Source organism: Marmota marmota, unplaced genomic scaffold (genome assembly GCF_001458135.2).
Source record: "Marmota marmota marmota unplaced genomic scaffold, marMar, whole genome shotgun sequence".
In the NCBI taxonomy this organism is placed as follows: Eukaryota; Metazoa; Chordata; class Mammalia; order Rodentia; family Sciuridae; genus Marmota; species Marmota marmota.
In genome coordinates this window covers 23,339,683-23,357,750 of record NW_026000082.1, presented here as the reverse complement: position 1 = coordinate 23,357,750, position 18,068 = coordinate 23,339,683, and the positions used below count along the sequence as shown (strand labels likewise).

General features: G+C 45.5%; 1 long non-coding RNA gene across 1 annotated transcript in view; it reads left to right on the top strand.

Annotated features, from left to right (window-relative positions):
- Nucleotides 1-4,600: 4,600 nt before the first annotated feature.
- LOC125620422 overlaps nt 4,601-18,068 on the top strand; it is a 59,579-nt gene continuing 46,111 nt past the window's right edge. Inside the window, exons 1-2 of the long non-coding RNA XR_007352079.1 lie at nt 4,601-4,680; nt 14,124-14,246. This is a non-coding gene — a long non-coding RNA (uncharacterized LOC125620422). The remainder of the gene's footprint in view (nt 4,681-14,123; nt 14,247-18,068) is intronic.

The window sequence follows — 18,068 nt, the reverse complement described above, 5'->3', positions numbered from 1 at the left end:
GGCAGATGGAGAGGGCACGGCTTCTGAAGCAAGGGAAGGGAGGGAGGCAAGAGCACAAAGTGACAAAAACCTTCATTTGTTCTCCACAATAATGCCAGTCGCACGCTATGTATTTTAACATGTTTTCTTGCCAGGTACGTTAGGAGAGAGCATGCCTATTTTTACAGGTGAGGAAAGAGAAGTTCAAAGAAATTCATCCATCTGTCCATTTCTTCATTCATTCATTCCATTGACTGGATTAGAAAATATAGACAACACCATGCTAGTTGCTGAGTGATTGAAAAGTTCCTGCCCCACAGTGGAGTTTACTGTCTGGAAGGGGAGACAGACAAGATCTGATAAACCTATGGTGCAATGGCAGGTGATAATGAATGCTATGCAGAAAACAAACTGAGTAAAGAGCATCACGAGGTGGTAGGACAGGTAGCTCTGACTTTTAGGCAAAGAACTGAATTCTGCCATTGTGTGACTCCTCCCAGCAGAGACAATAGCCTGTGCAAAGGCCCTGGGGTGGGAGCACACTTTATGATCAAGGGGTGCCAAGAAGGCAGGTGTGATTCGAATGTGGATGAGGTGGGAGAGAAGTAAAGGATGTGGGGGTGCAGGTTATGTGGGGGTTTACAGGTCAAAGAAAGGGCTATGGTTTTAATTCTATGTGTGTTGGGAAGCCACTAGAGGGGTTTGAATCATCTCAGTTGTAGGTTTTCAAAGGATCGCTTTGGAGATAGAATGTGGGGAGCAGGAGTGGGAGCCGAGGGGTTAAGTAGAAAGCTACTGTACAAGTCCAGGTGAGAAGAGACAGTTTGGAGAGCAGTGGCAGCATGGAGGTGGTAAACAGCAGTCAGCTCTGAAATATATTTCAAAAATAGCAGCAGCAGGGGTTCCTGTTGGTTGAACGTGGGCTATGAGATAAAGAGAGGAGTAAAGATGACTCCAGGACTTTGGGCCCAAGCAACTGGGTAAACGCTGATGCTGCTTACTGAGATGGGGGAGGGGGGGGTGGCAGGTTTGGGGACAGTGTGGGTTCACTTTAATTTTGAGATGGCTTTAGACATCTAAGTGGAGATGTCAACTAGGTAGCGGGATGTATGAGATGGGAGTTCAGGGGAGATGTCAGGGCTGGAGATATAAATTGGGAAGCTGTCAGCAGAGAAATGTTGTTGAAAGCCATGGGATGAGATGATCTCACCAGAGGGAGGGTGTAGACAGAGAAGAGAAGAGGTCCCCAGGAGCTTTGGCATTTGCAGGTCTGAAGAGCAGTTGGACTCAGAGGACTTGTCCTGCTTTCCCTGGAAGGCCTCCCGCTGCCCGGGGAGAGGAGCACCCCCATGTTGGGCAGTGGGTCTCAATCAACCAGGCTTGTTAAGCCAGATGGCAGGGCCCACCCTGTGGCCTGGGTGGCACCCAAGAAAGGCATTTCTAACAAGTTGCCAGTTGCCGCTGGTCTGGAGGCCACACTCTGAAGGAGGAGTTGCAGTTGGGGGCCTAGATTTTGGAGCTGGCCAGAACTGGCTTCAGATCCAGGCTCTACTTCCTGCATGATCTTGGGCAAGACAGCGTCTGTTCCTGAGCCTCAGTGTCCTTATCTGTAAAGTGGGAACGAAGTCACTGATCACCCAGGTTATTATGAGGGACAAACTAGTTAGCCTGTCTTCATGAAGAGCCTGGTCGGGCTCGGGGCGAGGAGACGACTCTGGAGGAGCGTGGAGGCAGGCAGCTCTGGCTGGTCGGCGGGGCGGCAGGCAGCTCCAGCGATGCCTGCCCCACCCAGGAAGCCCTGAGACCGGGCCTGCAAGAGGGGCAGAGCATGCAAGGGAGCCTTGACCCGGCCCCTGCTGTCCTCTGAGCACTTCTGCGGGCCCACTCTTTCTCCAAGTCCATCTTACCACCAAAGCGTTCTCTGGGTCCTGGTTCTTGGAGAGCTCCTCTTGTCCCTTCATCTCCAGTGACCAGTGGCTGCTTCCCTCATGGCCTCCCCTTGCACCCTCCCCTCCCTGGACCTTGTCACTCAGCTTGCCCTAGAAGGGAGTATGGCCTGACAGAAAGAACCTGGCCTGGCATCAGACAGAGGGGACAGCAGCCAGGGAGAGGGGTAACCCAGTGTGATGGGGGTAATGATGCTGCCCACCTAAGCTATACAGGCATGCGACAAAGCCCTGGCTCTCCTCCTGTGCTCCTGCTCTCCTGCCTCTGGCCAGGAGCCTCCCTCTCCTGAGGCTGCCCAGCCTGGGTGCACTGAGAGAGGGCCGCCTCCCCCACCTCCCCCCGTTGCTATTTAATGCTGTTAACAATGGATTCATTAACTGGGATTAATCTCATATACCAGCTCTCTATCCCCCTGGCTATTAATCACTCACTTCATTAACAGGACAGCATTAGTCAACCTGGGAGCCAGGACATGGTGCCCATACCAAGTACCTGTGTCTGCCGGCCTTCCCTCCTGGCCGGTCATCTTCTGCGTGCCTTTCTGCCTCTGCGTCTCTCTATGGCCCTCAGGCAGATGTGTGTATCTTTCCCCGTGTTTCCCACGGTGGCCTGGTCTCTGCCCCAGTGCCTCCTGGCGTCCTTTTCTCTCCGTGTCCTCCCCACTCCTGGGCCTCACACATAGTAGGCAGGCGTCTGCACTGCTTGAACAAAGCACTGAGAGATATGAGCAAGGAGACGCCAATTCAAGGAGGCTCATTTTTAAAAATTGCCTTTTCTGTTTACAAAGATAATATATGCTCACTGTACAAAATTTGAACAACACAAGAAAGGAAGAAAGCAGAAAATAAAAATTCCCTGAAATCCCTGCCATCTCCAGATAATAACCTTTAGCGTGTTGGTGAGCATCCTCTCAGATCTTGAGTGATATATATATAATTTTACCTAAATGGGATCATACTATGCATGCTGTTTTGCAACCTGCTTTTCCACTCAACAATATGTTGTCGAAATCTTTCCATATCAGTGAATATAAATATACATCATACTTTTTTAATGGTTGCATAGCATTCTGTCTTATGGAAGTAACACGATTTAGTCAATGGATCTCCTATTGATGAACATTTATATTGTCTCCCATTTTTTTCACTGCCAAATTTGACACAGAAAGCAACGTTCTAATGTATATATCTCTGTGCACTTGCCTAATTAACTCCTTAAGATTAATTCCCCGGCAGTGAAATTTCTAGGACAAAGGGTTTGCACAATTAACATTTGGGAACAGAATGGCATAGTGGAGCCAGGTGCCCAGGATTCAACACTACTTTTGCCATTTCTTAGCAAAGGTGCCTCCGATGAACTACATAAGCTCTCTGGGCTTCAGTTTTCCCATCTGCGAAATGGGAATAATAGTAGGATTTGCTTCATGAGGTTACTATCTAGATTAAATAAACCATTACCTGCAAAGCACTTAGGCTGAGGCCTGGGTGTGCAGTAAGGGCTGTTTATTAGCTACTGCCATGGCCATAGTGGCCCACTTGCCTCCAGGAACACTGAACCTGTTCACATCTCTCCCACTAGCAGCGTGGGACAGAGAGAGACCCTTTCTTTACACCATTATCAACAGCAAATACCCTTGTCCATTTAAACAAACTTTAGCCCTCCTGAGAGGTGACAATTGACACCTCTTCCCAATTCGCATTTCTTTGGTGAGTATTGGGCCAGCACTTATACTTCCTTCTTAATGGACATTCACATTGCATCCCTGAGTTGTCTGATCAAGTTCTTGGCCTGCTTCTTGTCTGTGGGAGCGATTTGTAGTATATTAGCTATTTTGTATATTAGTAACCCCAATATTTTTTTCTACTTCATCTTACTTTCAACAATATTTATTTTTGTCTTTCATCGGTAGTTGATTTTTATGTGGTTAAGTCTACTGGGCTTGTTCCTTTACAGCTTTTATATTTCCCATCATGCTTAGAAAGGCCTTTTTTTCCCTTTAAACAATACAAACATTTATACTTTCAGTACTTGCCCACACTTTTTACATTTTATGTTCTTATCCCTTTGATTTATTCTGTGTAAAGAATGAAGCATGACACTAGTTTTATTGTTTTCCAAAAGACTGATCAGTTATCCCAACAGCATCTGAGTATTCCAATGAGGACCAGAGAGGGGGACAAGGGTAAAACAAAAAAATTACTGTTCCGAAACAGAAAGGAGGGCATTAGGTCAAAAGAGTGGTTCGGGATGGGATTCCCCAGGGACTGCTTGTGGCTAGTTGTGAGTAATCAATCCCTGGGGATTCCCTCCTCACTGTGGTCCTCAAAGGGCAGAGGCGGACTATTAGGGGGACTGAGTCAGACCTGGTATTTTATTGAAGCCCCTTCCAGCAAGCTCTGCAGGCTCTTGACACCCTTGTTCCTGGCTGTCAGCAATTAAGAAGAAAGTCTGTCCTTCTTGTTTAGGAGTCCAGAGCAAGTGGCCTTGTGAGTTTGGATCTCTGTCCTAAGCTCACTCATGGTCACTCCAGGCTCCCCACTCACTGGGACTCCGCATCCTGCCACAGCAGCGTAGGAGCAACCCATCCTGTCTTCCTCAAGACGCTGCTGCACCTTCACAATGAGCCCAGGAGGGCTTGGGAACCTTCCTTCCTCAGGAAGGAGCCCGGGAGCCACCGCGGCATGTGTGCCTGGTGGTGATGGGGAGGGAACAAAGCCTCTGTGGTGGTGCAGGAGGAAGCCTGAGTTCTCACCGGTAAGGTCTATCCCCAGGCTCAGGCCGCAGGGTCCTCTTGGCTGCTGTGTTTAAGGCAGCTTGGGTTAACTGTGGTCCAGACACAGGGAGGGTTCCGCCTGGTGTTCCCTGGCCAAGTGTCAGTACGGGGGTCCTGGAAGATTGTGGGGTGGTGGGGCATCTCAGGTTCTCTCTACAGTCTTGCATGTGGACGGTCCTTATGCAAGGACTCCAGGGCCACTGCCATCCTCAGCTCCCGGACACAGCTTGGTTCTGGGACCAGAAGGACAGGCCTGGAGTCTGAGGCAGGCAAAATGCCAGGCTGGGCATTCAGACCACGGGCACTGAGGGTGAATTATGGCATGAGGGCCCACGGAGCAGCCACAAATCATGGGGCTGTCAAGGACAGGGGAAAGGCAACACCCACCGCCTCCCCGGGCAGGATTGATGGACTGGGGTCCTGAGTCTGGGTTCAGGATGATTGGACTTTATGCTGTTTTATTTCCCCAGAGCACTGCTGGTGCAAAGCGTGGCGCCCAGGACCGCGTGTGTGAGTGTGCTCGTGTATCTATCTTCCCGCACGACTCCACGGGAGGGTGGGCTCCAGCTTGCCTCTCCGTGTGGCTCTGATTTCATTTCTATGTGACCAGCCAGGCCTCTGAATTGATCATGGGCTGAGAGCTGTGTGTTTTGTGGCTGGTGTGGCTGTACATGGGTGACGATCTGTGGAGCTGTGGAGTCTATGGGTTTTGTGAGTGGCTGGACAGCAGTTTACATGTGTCTGTTGGGGACAATTTGGGGGCCTTGAGGCCATATGTCTGGGTGGCTGATGTGGTTATAATCCAGAATGGGGACTGAGGAGGAAGAGAAGGTTGGAATGAAGGTTTGGGGCATGATGAATCTGAGGTCTGGGAAGAACATCAAGGGGACATATCTAGAAAAGAGGGACAGGGACTCAGCAGGGAGCCTGGGGCAGGAGGGCCTGGACTCAGCTGCCTTCTACGTTTGTCCAGATGACAATGCACTGGGGAAAGTGGTGTTTGGCAGGAATGAGGCAAACACACACACACACACACACACACACACACCCCTCTGAAGCCGGAAAGGACACATGCTGTGCTAATCCTAGCTGGATGGAATTCAGTAGGAAATTTCCAAGGGTTGCTGAAATGGCATAAAGTGCACCAATTGGTGAAAGGCAGCAAAAATTCCCTGGCAGAGGTAAAGATTCAGGGAAATCACAAGAAAGGAGACTGTCGAAGGGAGAGAAGAATGCTCTGGTTGTAGCAGTGAGGAATGGGGATAGGGACAGAGTCGGAAGGACTCGGGATAGGGACAGAGTCGGAAGGACTCGGGGCAGGGACAGCAAGCTATTTTGATGGCATAATCTTAGAAGCCAAGGCCAGGCGATTCTTCAAGGCATTTCTAGTACCTTGCCCAGGAGTAGGTGTTGAATTGAGCTGATTTGGAGTCAAAATCTAAAGCACTATAACAGGGAGAGTCCAAGGACTTTACTGAAAGAACTTTGAAAACTACAGGAGACCTTGGGCGGGGCTGATGGGAGGGGAAGCGGAGTTGGGAGTCCCCAGCATGTCCCCTCTGCACTGCTCCTCTTCTGCACGCTGGCTTCCTCCCTGGTCGGCCTCCAGGTCTGGGCTCTCAACCAGTCTCTGCTTTCCCTTCTTCATTGCTCTTGATCCCCCCCAGTGCTGACCTGGACTCTGTTTTCTGGTCACAGCCCCCCCCCCTAGTCTCAACAGGGGGGACAGCATCTGTCTGATCTTTTGCTGAATAAGCCAGGTGGCCAGAAAAAGGGTGGTCCAGCTGGAGAGCACCCAGGACTTGGGCAGAGCCTGTTTATCCCCAGTTCCAAGGACCTGAATGCAATGCAAGTCACATTGAGGGATCTGAGGTCCCAGATGTGGTAGAAGACCTAACACTAGAGTGCTAAGGGATGAGGGACAGGGGACTTTGGTGCCACGGCAGAGCACTAACAAGGTTCTGGCAGGTCAGAGGAGTGCTGTCTCAGAAATCTCAGACTGTGGTCTACACAGGTGTACAAGGATGGGGACAGCCTCAGGGGCACAGGTGGTGAGCAGGGAGCACCTGAGGGACATACGTCATGTTTTAGATACTAGTAGCAGAAGAGCTCCAATTCAGTGGCCTTAGTGATAAGAAAAGGCATTATCTCACATGACAGGAACTCCCTCAAGAGGAAGGAAGAGCCTCTATACAGTGGCTCAATGCTGTCATCAAAGAGCAATGTTCTTGCTGTCTTTTGCTGCTAAACTGAGTGAGTTGACTTTGTCATTAGGCTGGCTTCCTTCCTAGTCACAAAAGGGCAGATCCAGATATCCCACTCAGATACCACAATGTCCAGTAGAAGAAAAGATATTCTCCTTCTAGCTGTCTCTGAGTGAGGTGTCTTTCTCAGAAGTCCCTCTCCCATCAGGCTCCTCCCCACATGCCTGTACCTAAATCAATCACTGTCTAGGGGAATGGGATGACAATACTGCTTCATGCATTTAGGATCCGTCCATGGAGCTGGGGTTTTGGGTGGGCCTGTGGCCAGCTGCCCTGAAGCACAGGTCCCGGATAGGAGCGGATCCTGGGTCGACAGTGAATTATCTCCACTCCGTCAGACCTCCCCCAGTGCCAGAGGGGAGCAGAGGTAGCATGGAGCTGCTGTAGGACAGAATGCTGGCAAGCATTGTGCTCTGGGAGACCAAATCTAGGATCTAGTCATCCAAGGTGAAGCCTGGTATCCACACAGAGTCAGCAGACAGGTCAAATTACCAATAAAAAGTTCTCATTGCTGTTCCTGTCCCAACACCTCCCATGCCCACTTCAGGACCAAAATCCCTCATTAGACCTGAAAAGCCCCACATGATCTAGTCTCTGCTTCTCAAGCTTCATCTGGAGCTCCTCCGTCTGCTGCACGTGCAGTTGTCCTTTCTGCCTCAGGGCCCTTGCTCATGCTGCCTTCCCCCTCCCTCAGTGTTCCCCCATCATTCCCTACCTCCTTTCATTCATTCTGCATTATATTCCCATAGCTCTCCACAAATCTCTTTAGTCGTCTTTAGGGAACTTATAATTTCTTGTTGTCTATATACCCTGCTGGACTCCAGGCTGTTAGTCAGCTTTATATCACTGTGGCCAAAATACCGAACAAAAACAACTCAGGGAGGAAAAGTTTAACTGGGTTCATGGTTCATAGGCCTCAGTCCATGGTCAGCTAGCTCTGTCCCTTTGGTTCTGAGGTGAGGCAGAGCATCCCGGTGAAGGGTGTGGCAGAGAGAGCGGCTGTACTCATGAAAGCTGCCAGGAGCAGAGAGAACAAAAGGACCCACAGGGCCTGCAGGAGAAGGCCATGCCTCCAGGGGTGCCCCAGTGGCCTGCTTCCTGCCGCTTCCTGCCGCTAGGCCCCACCTCCCAGCAGTCCCTCCGGCCAGAACCCTGATCATCCATCCCTTCCCCAAGCCCCACCTCTGGTCATTGCTGCACTGGGGACACGTGAGACTGGGGGACACTCCAGACCCACAGCAGGCTCCTTGAGGTCAAGAAGAATGTCTATCATCTGGACACTGTGCTGACACCCGAAACAGTGCTTGGCACACAATCGGCATTTAATGAATATCCACTGAATGTGTGAATGAATGAATCCCCACAACGAGGGTCAGCTGGGTCCTAAGCTTTGGGCAGGGACTGTGGCTGGGGGACTGATGAAGAGTGTGGCCTGTCAGAGGCCCCTGGGGATTTCTGAGCACAGAAACAGCATGACTATTACGGGCTCAAGGGCAGCCAGGGTAGCTGTGTGCCCAGGAGGGGTAAGGAGGCCAGCCAGGACCCTGCGCTCTCCTGCAGGCACTAGGTTCCAGCCATGGGAGCAGTTGATAATAACACCTGTGTCAAAAATCTCACTGTTAGCCCTATGGTATTTATCAAAGGCTGCTGTTTAACTTGTACCTCTAGATTGCAATTTTCAAGTTATAAAATATAGAAAGTGTACTACCATGCAATAAGTAAGGCTTTGTGTCCTATAAAAATTCACTCTGGTATGAATAGGTTATCAACTATGAATTTTTTCCATGAGAATACTTTAAATATTTGAATGTGTTGCTTTTTCCAATGACAAGCACTGCAGAAACACCCACTTGTACCCTCCTGAAAGTCAATTCCATCTCTACCCTGACAAGAGCATATTCTCTTCCCCATTGGTCTTCTCACTCAAGAGGGTAGGTCACTATATAAAAGTAGAAGATATGCAGAATTCTTGACAATTGATTTATTCTACCTAGAATTTCATTTTACCCTCAGGGTCAATTTTTATGAGTAACATGTATATATCCAGGAGATCAGTAATGACACCCTGAAGACAGGTGGGCTGGTGTAGTTCAGCACTGGGGCCAGAGATCTGGAGCAAAATAAGGGTGCTAAGAGCATCCGCCTTACGGGGTCACAGGAAGAGTCAAGGGGACGAGGCGTGTAAGAAGCAGTCTTTTGTCTGTAGATCCGCAGTACAAAGCCTGGGCTTTGCCTTTGCTCCAGTCCCCATCCCAGGCCAGGTCCGAATCTGTCCTATTCCTCTCTTTCCTCCCAGCCTGAGGCACACCAGGACTATGCTCTCCACAAAACCAAACTTCCCTCAGCCTGTTTCTTTTTCCAGTTAAGTGGGTGCAGCAATGTCCCCCTCACCTGGCTGATACGAGGTGACATTAGAGAACACATTTTGGGGTGCTTTAGAAACTGTAAAGCACTGTGAACATGAAGGAATTACTGTTCCTATTTTGCTAGAGTTGGGCTCATTCCTGGGCCTGGCATCTGCTTTGACTTTCCCAGTTCCTGTTTCTTGCCAGTCTCCGTTTTCTTGTAGCCACCCACGATTCTGGCACTGACAGCGTAAGGATGGGGAGTTTGAATGTAGAAGGAAAAAAGGAGGAACGTGACAACAACCAGCAGCCCCCTGCCTCGTTTCCAGTCTCAAGGATGATCCTCCACCTCTCCAAGGCAGCATCCCCCAAGCCTGGGCATCCTCCATGTTCCAGTGACCTATCGCCGCATAACAAACCCCTCCCAAACCTAGTGACTTGGAACAACACTGTATTATTAACTCCTAGGAGGTCAACTCCGACGGGCAGTTTCCCACCTCATGGACTCTGGTTGGGTTGCAGTCAGAAGTGGCTGGGACCATCTGAAGGCTGGACTGGACAGACATTCCCCATTCACATGCCTGCTGCCTGGGTGGAATGGTTGGCACATCTGGGCCTGGATCTCCATGCAGCCTCTGTCCAGGGCCACCTACAGGGCTTAGTTGAACTTACACAAGACAGCTGACTTCTCCGGAGCAAGCCTGCTAAAGAACCAATAGAGAATTTCTTTGGCTTCTTCTGACTTAGCCTCAGAAGTCATGGGTTTCACTTCTAATGCATTTTCTTGGTTACATAGGGTCAGCCCCGATGCAGTAGGGGAGAGGATTCCCAAGGGCCTGGATACTGGAAGGCATGGCTTGTCGGGGAGCCATCTTTGGAGACTGCCCAGCCAGATCTTGGTCTGGTGATTGGAACACTGCCCTGTGGAGTGCTCTTGCCATGTTTGGGTATGTGGAATGTGTCTCCCAAAGATTCATGTGTTGGAGGCTTTGTCCCCGGGAGGCAGTCCTGGGAGATGGGGTGGAAACTTTGAGAGGTAAGGCCTAATGAGAGCTCTTAAGGTTAATTGGGGGCGTGTTCGCAGACAGGGGTGGTTATCAAAAGAGGGTTGTTATCGAGCCTGAGCCTGGCTCCACCCAGCCTCTCTTGCTTCCTGTTTTGAGTTGTGGATTTTTCTCTTGCTCACATTCCTGCAGTTGAGATACAATATTCCATGAAGCCCTCACCAGAGCCAAGTTGATACTGGTGTGATGCCTTCGAACTTCCAGGATTGTGAGTTAAATAGACCCCTTTTCTTTATAAAGTTAGTCTGCCTCAGATATTTTGTTATAGAACAAAAAAAGGACTAATATGCCTCTCAAAGTTCAGGACTTGGGAAGGAGACAAAGGAGACAGCATAAAGGGCACTGAGCAGCTAGGACTCCTGGGCCCCAACTTTAAACAACATTCACTTAATATTTTGGAGTTTTACAAATAACTTAATGTGAAATTAAAAGTTCTGAAGTTCACTTTGCTAGAGTGATTTAGAGAGTAAATAAACTTAAAGAAATATACTTAACATTAATCATTTGGGGAATGCAAAATAAAGTTTCAATGAGATATTACTACACACATCCTAATAAGAATGATTAAAGTGATAATTTTTAAAAATATCAAGCACTGGTGAGAATGGGAACAACTAGAATTCACACACATTAATGGTAGAAATGCAATACTGAACAGCCACTTTGGAAAACAGTTTCTTATGAAGTTATACATACACTTCACATAGGATTCAACCATTCCAACTCTCAGGTATTGACTCTGGAGAAATGAAATGATATGTACTCACAGAGACCTGTAAATGTCCCTAGCAGCTTTCCTAATAGTCCCAAACCAGAGAAACCAATCAACCAAAGAAAGAAATCCAAATGCCCATTGGATAAAGTAATTCTGGTGCATCCAGACAGTGATAGACTTCTTAGCAATAAGATACGAATAGGTAGCGTTTGCATGGATGAATCTCAAAAGCATTATTCTGAGTAAAAGAAACCAGTCAACAAAGCTCTAGACTTTATGACGATCCATTATGATGATCTCTTCAAGAGGCAAAACTGGTCATGGAAAGCAGATCCATGGTTGCAACTGTACCCCTGTCCTACAGCCAGCCTCGGGCCTTGGCTGGCTCTGCTCCCTCTTTGTGGACTCTTTCCTGCTCATCATTTGGATAACTCTCTTTATCCTTCAGTCTTCAGCCCTCACTTTTCCAAAGAGGCCTCTGCCCCTCCCATCTAAATTAGGTAGCTCTTTTCACTTGCAGGTGACACACTTGCTTTTTCTTCTCTAATAGAGAGCAAGATCTCCACACATCTTTGGCACACAATTAGCACTTAGCTTGTTTCATGAATTAATAAATGTGGGAAAGATGTACAGTCTTCCTTTGTATAGTTATGTATTGCATGAATTTGTTTATTCACAAACATGCGCTACTTTTTTTCATTTTCATGTATTATTAAACTACTTGTTGGAGAATTGAAATAATTTAAAAAATATGTAAAGTAAAAAGTGAACATTTTTCATACCCATAGATTTTTGAAAAGTAAGGTTCTACCTTTGCCTATTAGTGTCCAGAAATCTCACTTATTCTTTATAATAGATATTTACATATCCCACAGTATGTTTATACCATTTTAAACATTAATTAGTCACTGCTGAGAATTTTGGGATACCCTACCACTAAAGTTTCAATGTTTTCTTATTTAGAATGCTGCAGTATATATTAGCACATATTGTGCAAGTATTATAAAAGGAGAGATTCCTAGAAAATTGAACTGTTAGAAAATAGGGAATTTGTATTTTAGATGTAGAGTGTATCTATCTACACTATTCCAAAAATAGGTGTGCAAACACCTATTGCCACTTCTGTTTAGGAGAGAGCCCATCTCATATGTCCATACCCTAACCAACTTTGGATAGCACCAATCCTTGCCAAGTTTCCTCACTCAGGTTAAAATACAATCTCATCATTTTAACTTCCATCCCCAGCATTTTTACTGAGGTTGTGTGTATTTTCATAAGATTTTTAGCTGTTTGTATGTCTTGAACTGTAAATTCCTGCTTATATCCTTTGCCCATTTTTATGTTTTTTGCCTTATTGATTTGTAGGAACTCCTTATGTATGTATGATATGGAAATAGTTTGCAGGTTATAAATAACTTTTAGGGGGTGATGGATATGTTCATTCTTGATTGTGGTGATGGGTGCACAGGTGTATACTTATGTCAAAACTCATCAAATTTTACACTTTAAATGTGTGCAGTATATTGTATGTCAATCATACCTTAATAAAGCTGTTTAAAAAAAAGTTATATAATTTATAATATAAATAGTTCTCTCAGTTGTCCTTTCTCTTTAAACTTTATTTATTTATTTATTTTTTTGGGTCATGTAGAAGTTACATATTTACGGGCCCATTGTTTAGATTCTGTTCCAGAGTTAGCTTTGTTCCTGAGAAAAATCACCTAACCTCCCTATGCCCCAGTTTTCCTATGTAGAATGAGGATAAGAGTACTTACTGCATAGGGTTAAATGAATGAATACACATTAAAAGCTCCTAGAGTGGTAACCACATAGCACACCATGCAGTAAGAATTAACTGTTACCATTGTTTGTGATCTCATATCTTACTTAGAAAAGTTTCCCATCCCAGTATTATAAGAATATCCTTTTTTCTTTTCGTTTAGTAATTATACAGTTTTTAATGGTGTGTGCTTTTAGTCCATTTGAGAATTAATCTTGTAGCATGGAACTGTAGACAGAAAAAGGAAAAAAAGAATAAAATTAATCTTGTAGATGGTATAAAGCATGGGTACAATTTTATCATTTCCCTTCTGGAGATACAGTTGTTCCAACACTATTTATGGCATAATCCATCCTTTCTGCCCTATTTAGAAATATCAACTTATTTAAACAGTGAATTCCCAGGTATAAATGGTGTGTTTCTCAACTCTGTTGGATCCTTCGCTCTATATGTTTGTTTCTCTGCTAGTACTTTTTACCGGTAAATGATAATACCTTCTCTCCAACCCTAAGCCAGTCATAATTCTTGGTGATTTCAGTATTCAAATAGAACATCTTCCTGATTCCTTGACACTGTGATTTGAAAGTTGGTGTCCTCTTCAAAATTCATAGGTTGAAACCTTTAATCCCCAGTGTGATCGTGTTGGTAGGTAACCTTTTTAAGAGGCATTTATTGATTAATGCCATTATAAAAAAGGCTTGTAGAAGTGGGTTTATTTTCTTTTGCCCTCTTATCTTCTGCCATGTGATGACAAAGCAAGAAGGCCCTTACCAGATTCCAGCCCCTTGATCTTGGACTTCATAGGCTCCAAAGCAGTAACCAATAAATTTCTATTCTTCATAAATTACCCAGGCTCAGTTATTGTGTTATAGAAGCACAATATTGGCTAATAGATTTGCTCTCTTGGTCCTTGACTTCCTCTTCTGCTATAATCTAGGTCTCCACCCACCTTATTCACTCAGAGCTGTCACCACGCCATAGACTTGATCACCACCAACTGCTCTGACATCTCTACAATCTCAATTTAAGCAATTCACCTCTTAGATCACCACATCCAATCTTTTTAGCTCCTTCCTCTTTTTCTTCTACTCTGACAATTCTTCAACCCACCAGGACCTATGATTAAGTGACACTGCGCTTATTTTTCACCCTATCCAGTTTAAATTCTATGGTTCGTCATCAAACTTCCTTGTCCCCTGTTCCCCTCACCTACTTCATCTACTTATTTGGGTAACTCTCAGCCTTGTCAATTCCAGTTGTCCATAGATCCCCGTTTCTTCTCTGCAACTGAATGAGTCTGGAGGAAAACACACGATGGGCTGAGCAGTCTCATCTTAAATCCATGTCCACTAAGCTCAAGAGGCCCCGTGGCATTCCAGGTAAGGGGAATGTCCCTAATTCATTCACTGCTCTCCCATTAAGCACCTCCTCAGCCTTCCTCAAGAAGCTTAGACCACTTCATACAAAAGAGTATTCAAATGGCCATTAAATGTATGAAAAGGTGTTCAATGTCAATAGTCATCAAGGAATGAAACTAAAACCACAGTGGGGCACCATGACACACCCATCAGAAGAATTAAAATTGAAAAGGTCTATGGCAGTATCAAGGAGGTGTGGAACAACAGGATGGCTCTGCAGGTGGGTGTGTAAATTGGGACAGCAATTTGGAAAACTGTTTGTCAAAATCTACTAAATTCAAACATTCACCTACCCTGTAATCTGGCAACTCCATGACTAGGTCTATACCAAACAGAAATGTATGCATTTGTATACAAAAAGACACGTTTAAGCGTATTCATGGCAACATTGAATATAAGAGCATAAATAATAAAAAATCCAAATGTCAATCCATTAAAATAGAATGGATATGTAAATTGTGGAATAGTCATATCAAGGCACACTCGATGGCAATGAATGGACTGTTGGTATTGTCATCTCACAAACAATGTTGAGAATGAGAAGTCATGTCATATAATTCCACTGTATAAGTTTTAAAAATAGATAAAACTAACATATGGTTTGAATGTTGGCTACCTTTGGCCAGGGAAGGAGTGAATAATGATTAGGAGTGGGCATGAGGGGCCCTGGGGTTCTGGCAATGTTCTTTCCCAATCTAGGTATTGGTAACATTGATATGTGAACTTGTAAAAATTTACTGACTTGCACACTTACAATTTGTGCATCTCTTTGATAGTATGTTACACCTTACCAAAAAGCTATTATACATGTGTGCATGCATATGTGTGTATTTATGTATAGATGCATTTTTATAATCCTTTCTTGACCCTATTGTCATTTCCAGCTATTATATCATTTTGCTCCTTCATTTTATAACCAAATTCCAAAATATTGTTTATATTCAGTCTTCTGGATTTTAAACCCTAAACATTCTCCTGAGATTGCCCTTATCAGGGTCACCGATGACCAACATATTACAAAAACCAGTGGCCAATCTGAGATTTTATTGTTCTTGATCTGTCAGCAGAACTTGACACAGGACCTCTGTGGATACCTACCAGGCTCCTCTGCCAGCTCTCCTCATCCTCCTGACCTCTCAACATCTCTTTACTCCAGGGTTCCACTTGTAGATGTCTTCCCTCCCTGTGTTCAGCCCATTGGTATCCACCAATGTTCAGAGGATTTCTACCCATACTCTAATAACTCCAAAATTTATATCTGCATCTCGAACCTCCTCCCCAAGAGGTGTCATATGCCCAACTGCCAACTTGATATCTTCCCTCAGATGTATAATAGGCATCTCAAATGCATATGTCCCCAAACCCGTTCCTGGTCTCCTCCCATCCCCTAGAAGGTGCACCTCCTCACTACATGGTGACTGTGTTCCTCAGGAACTCAGGTCAAATGCCCTGTGGTAATCTCGGGCTCTTCTCTTTCTTACTCCTCACATTCAATCAATCAGCAAATCATTTGTCTCCATCACTTCTCATCATCTTCAAAGCTATTACCTTGGAGCATGCCACCTTCATTTTTAACCTGGATGATCATGTTATCCCTTAACAAAGTCTCTCTGTTTCTGCCCTTACTTCTTCATTTCAGTCAGAATCCACCCCAGGGAAACAGACACCATTTGGTGAAGGAATGTAAGACTGTGTGATCCTGATCTTTACACAGGGGATGGAAGAGGGAGCAGCCAAATGGGATGGAGGGGCAGCCTCATGGCCTCCCACTGCAGAAAGCTGCCACCACTCTTGGGCTGTAGATGTGACAGGAAAAGGTGGCATCACCCACATTTCCAGTCAGGGTTCCTCTGAAGGAAGCTGGGACCAAGGCCATCTGCCTGGCCATTGGCAAGAGGTGGAGGCAGAAAGCAGAGGCCAGTGATGCCTCCCATGAGGCCGAGGGGAGGAGCAGCTGGCTACTCCTTTCAACTGACCTGCTAGTCTCCCACCGGGTCTCACTGGCCAGGTCCTGGGAGAAGACTGCTGCAATACGGTCCCTGGAACAGGCTGCAGGGTCACTTCTCTATTGGAGAGAATAGAACAGGGCAAGAGTCAGCAAGGGATCTGAAAAAAGGTGCCCAGGGCTAGCACAGGACCCCTGCCCATTCTCTACTCTTTCCCAGGACAGTTATGTCTTGTGGGGCCCAAAGCATATGCAATTTTGAAGACCCTCATTAAGAAAAAATAAAAAGACAAAAAACTCTAAGTATAAAAGCACATATTTATATAGGATGAAAAAAATAGGAAGTGACAAAAATTTGAAAAGCAGATAAAACCACAAACATCTGACATAATCCAGGAAAAAATTATTATTTTTTTATTAATGGTCTGGTCTATTGCTTTTATTAGCTTTCCCCCTATGTATTTGGGGCTTCATTTTCTTTGATCATTGGTTCATATGTTCGGATTTGTACTGTTTTTTAAGTAGAAGGAATGTAAAATCTTCCCAACTATGGTTGATTAAAGCTTTTTTATTATCAATTGTTTAGAAAAGTTTCTACCACCTTTACAACTTATTGGTTAATTTATTGGTAAAGGTGGGTAAAATTTTTAGAGTTGTTGAATTCAGGAAAGCGTTATCAAGTTTCTTTTATACACGAGCTGTGAGATGTCTGGGCTTTTCAAGTTTTCTTGTGTGGTGACTAATTTTAAAAATTTCTGTGAGCTGACAACACTCAATTAAATCTCTCACATCAAGATCTCGGGTTTGGCAGCAGAGTGGGCGGGAGGAGGATTCCTGGAAGCCATTCTTGCTCCAGGACAGCTGGCAATAACTTCCAATAATGTGGATAGCACTGTAAACTGCTCAAATATATCCCACTAAACTCAAACTAAAGGTATCCCCAATTCAGTTCTTCTTAATAGGATCCTCAAAGTGCTTGGGATCACTCCAGCACTGAGAGAAGACGCAGAAAAATCAAGAAAGAGACCAAGGGGTCTTTACTAATTATGGTTAAAATGCCTTACTTTGGCAAATTTTACAAAAAAAATCAACTTATGTGAATGTGTGGCTGGGGTCTTCCAAGGAGCCTGTGCCAGGGTAGAATTTAAGGTTAGAGCTTTGGGAATTTTATGATAAATTTGTCCCTGGTCACCTATAGCAGACAGAAAGTTCCTTTTAAAAGAAAAGGTGAGGTAGGTACCTCTCTGCTCTAGGCTCTCAAAAGGCTTTATTTATATCTCCTTCAAAGGAAAAGCAAAGGCCTGACAATCAAGGGCCTCTGGGTTGGCTTCACCCCATCACTCCTCCAGGACCCCTCCCCTAGGACCAGCTGCTCAGTACCTCCCCATCTTTTGTATTCCTCTAGAATTCCCACCAAGGGTCTTTGCTCTTACTTTCCCCTCTGTCTGATGCTCTATTCTCCCTGATAACTGATTGTTTTGCACCTTCTCTTCCCTCAAGTCCTTCTTCAAATATTACCCTCTGTGTTCATTTCCTATTATGACTGTAACCAATTACGTGGCTTAAAACAACACAAATTTATTATCTTGTCAATCTGGAGATCAGAAGTCTGATACGGGTTGGCATGGCTGCTTTCCTTCTGGAGGCTTTAGGGGAACATCTAGTTCCTTGCCTTTTCCAGTTTCCAGAGGCTGTCCACGTTCCGTGGCTTGTGGTCACATCACTTCTTTGACTCTACTCCTTCTTTTCCCTTATGATTGCATTGGGACCACCTGGTTGTTCCAAGATCCTCTCTCCCATCTAGATTCTTAATTCAATCTCACCAGCAATCTCTTTTG